The 8,565-nt window shown below is 41.7% G+C and overlaps 1 protein-coding gene across 1 annotated transcript in view; it reads right to left on the bottom strand.

Annotated features, from left to right (window-relative positions):
• The window catches only part of TMEM163 (transmembrane protein 163), a 205,239-nt gene that overhangs the window by 36,216 nt on the left and 160,458 nt on the right, over positions 1–8,565 (bottom strand). The window lies entirely within an intron of this gene.

Genomic DNA, 8,565 nt, shown 5'->3' on the forward strand with positions numbered 1-8,565 from the left:
AAAAAAAACTGGAACCTACCCAAATGCCCATCAACAAGTGACTATAACACATGAATTTATATGATGGACATTAATATTATGTATACTGTAGATCTGAAAAACATGTTGACTGAAGAAGTTGCAGTGTGATATGTACAATATCCATTCATGTAATAACACACACATATTTCTTATGAACATTGATATGTATCATACAAAAATCAGGAGTGATGGTCAAAGGAGCCAGATGTATATAGGCTGCCTCACCTGCATGTCACCTGTTCACATACAGCACTAGCACCACAGCACGAAAGAGAAAAAAAACTCAAGGCTATGAATGGAGGGGAGTGGTCTGGGACAAGTTCTCATTACTAGCTGTATTTCTCCCACAGGTATATAAAAATGTCCATAGCAAGGTCCCAGGAAATCTCTGTTTAGGATTCCTTGAAAGATAAACTCCTCTTGGTTACACCATTTTTTTCTTTTCTTTTTTTATTAAATTTATGGGGAGTAATGTTGGTTGATAACATTATATAAATTTCAGGTGTACAAGTTTATAATACCACAGCTGTATACACCCCTTTTCTAAGTATGGTACTGGCCTATTTATGACCTGGTACAGCCAGCGGCCTCATGCATGCCTGAATTCATTCATTCAACATATGTTTATTAAGTTCCTGCTACAAGCCAGGCTCTATTCAGTGCTGGCAGGACAATGAGCCTTAAGTCTTCCAAGAATTTACAGTCTATGCTGGGAGATAAGTAGACAGAAAATTACACTGCAGTGTGGCCAGAGCTACCGCTGCAATCAGCATGAGGTGTCGTGCTCAGAGGATGGGCGCTCACATGGGAGCTGGGTGGTGTTCGGGGAAGTCCAATGGAAGGGGGCTAGAGTTAGGTAAAATAGAAGGACAGTAGGCAGAACCTCATGGCAACACTAACTTGCATCAACGTTGCTTCTCACTAGCTGAAGTGGGGATGTGCGGGAGACCACAGCTCTCAACAGCAAGAGCGTTAACTCAGCTGTTCCTCTTCTAGCCTTCTCTGTATACATACTCTCTCTTTGGAAAGTCCTGACGCAGAAAATAAAGGAGGAAGTCCAGGGTCCCGCCTGAAGCAGCTGGCCTTCACGAGTGCCCCGAGTCAGCCTGATTTTTGTGTTCTGCCCCTGCCTGGAAAGAAGGGCAAAGACCCTGTACTGAGTCCATGGGGGCTGCAATGACCAGAGAGCCCACTTTAATAGGATTATTTAAGAATTAAGAATTTTTACACAAAGGCCCCAAACTACTTCCTAGAAAAGTATCAAATGTTGCCCTAACAATTCAGTCAAACGTGTGACTTCGTCACCAAAAACCAATATTCTGGTCACAGGCAGACTATTTCAAAGTAACGGCACTGCTTACGTGATGGGAGGATGGAGCCCAAGTGATTTACAGGGGGAGCTCTCATTGCTGGAGGAGCGCACTCTTGAACGAACGCTGTCCTGTACTAGGAGGTATTGTGAGCACTGTATAAACAGGAGCATTTTTTTCAAACCTTGGCAAGTAAAAAGGCATTCGGTATGATTCTCTCCATTAGCTAACCGATAAACAGAAAAACAGAAATGTTATGAGGACTGCATTGTCCATATTATACTTAGGGAAATGAATGAAAAAAATATATTTACTTTAAAAGGTTAAACAACTTTTGGAAAAGTTTCTTTTCTTTCTTCAATAGATAAGCAAGTGCTCTCAAAATCTCAGAGAAAAAGAGATGCTAAATTTGAAGTGCTGCATTTTCACATTCCAGATGGAAAAACAAGTGCCAACAGATTAAATAAATAAGGTCAAACACAGATTCATTGGAATAGCAAACTACTCAACCTTGACCCAGCAACATCTATCTTTGGAAAATACCAGTATCCTTAAATACACAGATGCCACTAAATTAGACTGGGGGATGGAGAGGAATGAACACATTTCCTTCCTTTTTTCTCCCCCTTCCTCCCCACCTCATTTCCTTTCTCTTCTCCATTTTTATTACCAGAACCCAGCAGCCACCTAAAGTAGGTTTTCACAGCACATGTCATGTTGGAATCTCCAAGGCCAATGGGAAAATGGCGGGTATGTGGGGGGAGGGAGTGTAGAGTTCACTCCCACTCCCATTCCGTAGAGTGTGGAAAATCCTAGACTTGAAGTTTATTCGGAATCTTCTGTTTGACTGAGTCTCTGGGTCCTATTTTCTCAATCAGAGAACTGACCCAGTTACATTAGCTTTTTCTGAAGGCAGACTTTCATGTCTCAAGTTCTGTGGTACTTCAGGAGGATAATCCACAAGACAGTAAGAGCCCTCAAACAGTTGTCAAAAGACCTGGTTCCATCTGTGTGTGTGCCTGACACTGATATCATGCAGTCTGGAGGAATATTTGTTTCCTTATCAAATGGCAGCGAGTCTAATGCCTCTATCTGCTTCAGGAACACTGTGATGGTCTTAGGAGACTCAAGCTGAAAAGCACCTTTTTGAGGTGGAAAATGTAAAGAAGTGTAATAGACAGAATAGAACATGGCAGACTGCTCAAAGACATATCAATTCTGATTAAAATCCAAGGCTAACACAATGAAGGAAAGAGAACCAATAAGAAATGCTCATACAGCCATTTCCTAGGTAACGTCTAACTGATAAACAAATCACACTGTGTGCAAGAGATGGAAAAGATAGCGTACCCATGCTTTCAGATTTACAATGGTTAATACTCTCAAGAGCCTGAGCTACCAGGAGGCACTCCATGAGTGTTTCTGGCAACAGGACAAGATCAGTCATAGTTCAGCAAAAACTCCTCTTACTATGTACCTCTGATGACAGCTGTTATAGTTAGCCTACTATTTACACTTTCCTCTCTTATCATACACTTTGTCTTCATATTACTGCCTATTTATAACTTTTATCGGTGTCCATATCCTCGATACTGAATGTATGGGCTGCAGTCAGGAAAATAAAATTCAGAGTCACTTAAAATATTTATTTTCTACAGATCTGAGCAGGATTCCACCTGTCCTAGCAATGTGAGGTCATTTGTGGCCAAGTACAGCCCCCAGATGGATTTGAACTGCATATATTTAAAGTGTACAGCTTGATCAATGTCGACATATTTTTAACACCTGTGAAACCATCACCAAAAGCAAGAGCATATTTCCAATACCCCCAAAAGTTTCCTTGTGACTATTAAAGAATTCCTTCTTTCACCCCCTCCCACCATCCTAAGGCAACCACTATCTGCTTTCTGTCACTACAGATTAGTTTGCCGCTAAAATTTTATATAAATGGAATGATATAGAATATATTCCTTTCTGCCTTGCTTCTGGTAACCACCTTAATCATTCTGAGGTTCGCTCGTGTTGTTGCGTGGGTCAATAGTGTCTTTTTTATTGCCGAGTAGTATTCTATTATGGGGCTCTACCATGATTTATCCTTTCACCTGTTGATAGACATTTGGGTTGTTTTCAGTTTTTGACATTAGAAATAAAAATGAAATAAATATTTGTATAGGAGTCTTTGTGCAAACATACATTTTCATTTCACCTAGTGGTAGAATGGCTAGATTGTATATTAATGGATGTTAATGAACCTCTGATCTGTTTTCAAAAGCGGTTATTTTACTCTCTCACTATTGTATACGATCTCTAGATACGCCACACATTTGTTTGTTTTTGTTTGTTTGTTTGTTTGAATTCCAGACATTCCAGTGGGTAGGTAGTGGTATCTTATGGTAGTTTTAATTTGCAATGGCCTGACAACTAATGATGTTGAGCATTTTCTCCTGAATTTACTGGCCATTCATCTCTTATGAATTGTATGTATAAATCTTTTGCCTATCTTTTTATTGGGTTGACTTCTTCTTAAGCTGTTCTTTATAGATCCTGGATACAAGTCCTTTATATGTGCATTGTCTATGCTGTCTTGTCATTTTCTTAATGGTATCTGAGAAGAGCAAAGGTTTTTGATTTTGATGAAGTATAATTTTTGAGTTTTTTATTTTACGGTTCACGCATTCAGTGCTGAAACCTTTGCCTATCCCGAGGTAGCAAAGATTTTCTCTTTTATTTTCTTTTAGAAATTTTAGAGTTTTAGGTTTCACATTGAGGTTTATGATCCATTTTGAGTTAATTTTGATGAAGGTTGGATGTCCATTTTTATCCAGCTGCTCCAGCACCATTTGTTATAGAGACTTTTATTTCCTCTATTGAATTGCTTTGGTGCCTTTGTTAAAAACCAGTTTACCAGATATGTATGGATCTATTTCTGGACTCTCTGCTCTCCTTGAACTCATGCAGCCAATAATAATCTACTTTCATCAGTGTTCAGTTCTCTTCTGTTTAGAAGTTGGTAGGTCCTTGGCTCTAGGCTGAATAAAGAGGGTCAGCCTGCTGAGGTAATGGAATTATTCTGTCTGAAGTAACAAGACTGGTACACCATTAATAATCTGACACCATAATTTCTGCCTTTCTTTGCACAGTGCTGGGGAGATGTTGACAGAGGGGGATGTTGAGGACCTTCATTGTGATTGTTTTTCTAAAAAAAGTACTTGTCAACACAACTCCCAAACTAAATTTAGAGTTATGCTTGACAGTGTGCCATAGTGGAAGATAAATTTCTCTACTGCTGGTGGTAGATCCAGGATTTATAGGTTATTGCCCAAGAAGGAACCTACAGCATTACCCAATTGTGCTGAGAACAGTGTCCCCAAAGACATTTCCTGAACAGTTCAATACAGCCTTAAGCTTCCAGAACTAAAAGCATCAAAAGGTCAGTCAACCATCTTAGAAGTTTCTTTTCTAGACCAATAACATCAGCCAACATTCATTCAACAGTTATATGTTAAAACATCTTTTTACTATTTTGTTTTCCTAACAATCCCACAAAGAAAGTACCGTTATTATTTCCTTTTTACAAACAAAAAGCTGTGGCAAAGAGAGGTTTTAAACCTGCCTAAGTGCCTGCAGTTAGGAGGTAGCAGAGTTGAGATCTGTCTCCCTGATTTGGCTCCCACATCCTTAATCCCAAAGGTACACTGCCTCAGAGTATTCAGTCAGTACTGAGGAAACCGTTAGAAACTCACTCCCATGGATGAGACACTTGCTCCAAGGACCTGAGGCTGACAAGCTGACTAGGCAGGTAGCATCTCTGGGAAACTGCTTACCTGGCCCCAGAACTTTACTGCCTGCTCTACCATTCTCCTTCATTTCCTTCTGTTAAATATCTCCTACCTCAACAGGGGCCCAGTCTGAAATTACCTCAGGCCACAAATTGAAGTAACTTAGATTAGAAATTCAGAAACATAAAAAATCAGAATGTTAAGAGCAGCAGCCACCATAGTAGTAGCACTATCTTCTAATGCCAATTATTTTAAATAAATTGCTCATTTCATGCTTATCATAAACCTCTGATGTAAGTATAGTCTTCATTTTACATATCAGGAGGCCCAGGAACAGGGAGACTAAGTGACTTGCTGTGGTGGTCAAGGGGTAAGAAGCAGAGAGCGGATTCACACCTCCAACAGTTCAGCCTTCCATGCCCACGTCCCACTTGCTAAGCAGCTGCCTTCAAGCTCTTCCTTCCATTGATTCCATCTGTCCCGTGATTCCCTCACTCAACGCTTATCCTACTGCATTTTCCATTGCTTCTTGGTCAGCCCTGCCTGCAGTGTTTCAAGAGACAAAGCAATGTGGGCACACACTGGCCAGTGGCACAGAGGGCAGGCGGGCCATGTGGTAAGGGGTGGAGGCAGAAGGAACAGCCAGAAAGGTCAGGGACAGGACCAGCTAGGGGCCTGGACACCCTCCCTCTAGACAGCCCTTGGCAGCACCCTCTTCTGAGTATGAGCACCTTCTTCCCCTGTATGAGAACACGGGGAAAAAAATACAGAAATGTAAAAAAGGAAATAAAAACAAAAAAAGTAAAAAGAAGTCATACAGGAGGTGCAGAACTGAAAAGCCAATGAACAGGAGGACCCACCGTACCAGGAGCCAAGATGGCCCAAGACTAGGAGACAAGGGTTCAAATCCAGACTGTGCCAGCTGACGACCTCAGGAATATCACTTCAGCTTTCGGAGCCCCTGTGTCCTACCGAAAAGAAGAAGCATACCACCTATTCCTTCTTACCAAAGTAGGGTATGGTGGGCGTAAAAACAGGAAGAGGATGATGCTCCTTTCGAAGTCACCCACAGACATAAGGTGAGCACTAGTACCATGACATTTGTGACACTGCCCACTGTCCCCAACTTCTGGAATCACAGTTCATATTGCATTTCCAAGTAGGCTCTTTTGGAATCTGCTTCATTAACAATCCAGTGTGACCAAGTGCAGGCTGTGAGGGAGCAGACTTAATGCCATTTGCTCATGAAACCCTTGCAGCAGATACCACGGGCTCCCATTCCGGGGTTCCCTAGGAGCTGGACTGGCCTGACTGCCCTAGCACAATGCCACCAAGGGGCAGTTGACACCACCAAGGCTCAGAGCTAACTGACTTCACAATTACAATATTCCTAACTGCACGATTTTCTGATCAAAACCTACCCATTCTTGCAACTACTCTCATGCTAAGAATTGTGCATCTAACATTAAAAAGAAAGGTGCCGGGGGAACAGGCCTAGGGTAGGGAAATGCTGCTTCTGACAAATCCGCAGTAACAACCTGACAGAAAATCACACGTAAAAAGGCAATTCTGCAGCTGAGAGCAAGGGTGAAGCTATGACTCCGACCTAAATTCACAAGTAGGCTCTAAACGTCAGTCTCCCTGGTTTCAACCACCACAGGCCATAAACAGCCAAAAGGCATGCTTCATTTGGCCCATTTCAAATTGTCCAACCATTCCCAGCCAGACTTTTAAAAAATTTTTAATTAGCTGCCAATTTATTTCACATTAAACACAGATTTCCACTTTCTCTTAAAATCTTCGGTGATCTGACAATCCTGGGCCCACATTCTCGCAAGGCAACTCTACTAGAGAACAGGCCCTTCACCTGAGCACACACTCCCTAATTGCCACAGACCTAGGCAGTTTCTCCTGTTCTCAGGACTGACTTCTGTGGGCATCTGAGTTTGTGACTCCTCATTTAGATGGGGTGTTGTGGACAAATGCTCATTTCTGAATTGCTCGAGAGGTCAGGGGTCTGGCTATAACCTGCTGGCTTCCACAAACTCCAAGAGCAGAGAGAGGAAATCCTAAGACCTGGAATTAAATCGCCATTGGCTACGACCTGGCAGCATTTACCTGGCCCCCCACGTACCAGTCGGCTGACTAGAAGGCCTCCCCTCTGGAAACAGGAGCTCACGTATCTCTAAGGCACCTTTGCTACCATTCCATAACTCGGAAGGCTTGGGGGCGGTGGGCGGGCAGGAACCACCTTACATCTCTTCCTCAGAGTTCTGATGTGATAAATGGGTGTGATTTTTAAATTCCATGCCAGGACTGATAAAAGACGCAGTGGGTGTGAGTTCTCCAAGGCCAGGTCCAGTCTTGGGCAAAATCACAGAGCTCTTCACCCTTCCTGACCCCAACCCGGGGGAGGGCTTTAGACATTTGCACCTTGATATGGATTTCAAGTTGGTGAGCTTCATATGTCAGAGGAGTATTTGCACCATAGGATATGAGACTGCTCCCAGTTAAAAATGGTTCAGCTATCAAGAGTAAACAAGGAGAGCCTCTGCAAGGGTCTGTGAGCACAGCTGTCCATTCCATATCAAGTTAGCCCTGCTAGAAATTGATTTTCAGTGACTAAATAAATGGATGCATCAACTAGCCTAGTGCTGAAAATTCCCCAAAATAAACATTTCTTAGAGTGGAGTCAGATTTCTATCTCTTGTAAAATACAAACATGTTAACTGACTGACGTGTTAATCACACTTACTACTTTCATGTCTACATTTTACCTAAGCTTCAGATTCCAACAGAATGAAACGCAGGATAGCAAGTCTAATGGTGGAAAAAGGATGAAAAAGTCCAGGATCCTAGGTAACCAGGAAGACAAGGGTGAAATAACATAATGATGAGATGAAGGGAACATAGTAGAATAAAAAGTAATATCTGCTGAAAAAGACTAAAAACCACAGATAGGTACATTTCTACCTGGATATCCATCTTTTCTGCCTGTCACTGAGACATTAGAGAACAAGCTTTTCCATCTGTGTGATAAATAATAGTTAAGATCCTGATGAGTTACTAAAGGAATGGCTCTAATCTCGATTTACGGTGAGGGTGGGGGGACTTAAAGCAGTCGCTTTAGTAGCTCTAACGAAATGCAGTATAATGTCTCACTTCATTTTCACACACACACAAAATATATACATGACTCCAAAAAAGGAGTAACATATTTTTCTAAAAGTGAAATTAAAGATCAAGTAATTTAGGCCTTATATTAAGATCAGGCACAGTGCCGAGCTCAAATCAAATCACATCCTAAGAGAAAATCCAGTATTTTTGCATTTAAATCACTGTGCAACTCGTATACAGAGAATTATTGTAATGGCAGCATTTTCACCTCTTGGTAAGTAAACCAGCTGCCTTCTATGAAGACAGCCTGATAGGAGACTGTAAAAATATTTATCCTC

The sequence above is a fragment of the Pteropus alecto genome, unplaced genomic scaffold (assembly GCF_000325575.1).
Source record: "Pteropus alecto unplaced genomic scaffold, ASM32557v1 scaffold3, whole genome shotgun sequence".
In the NCBI taxonomy this organism is placed as follows: Eukaryota; Metazoa; Chordata; class Mammalia; order Chiroptera; family Pteropodidae; genus Pteropus; species Pteropus alecto.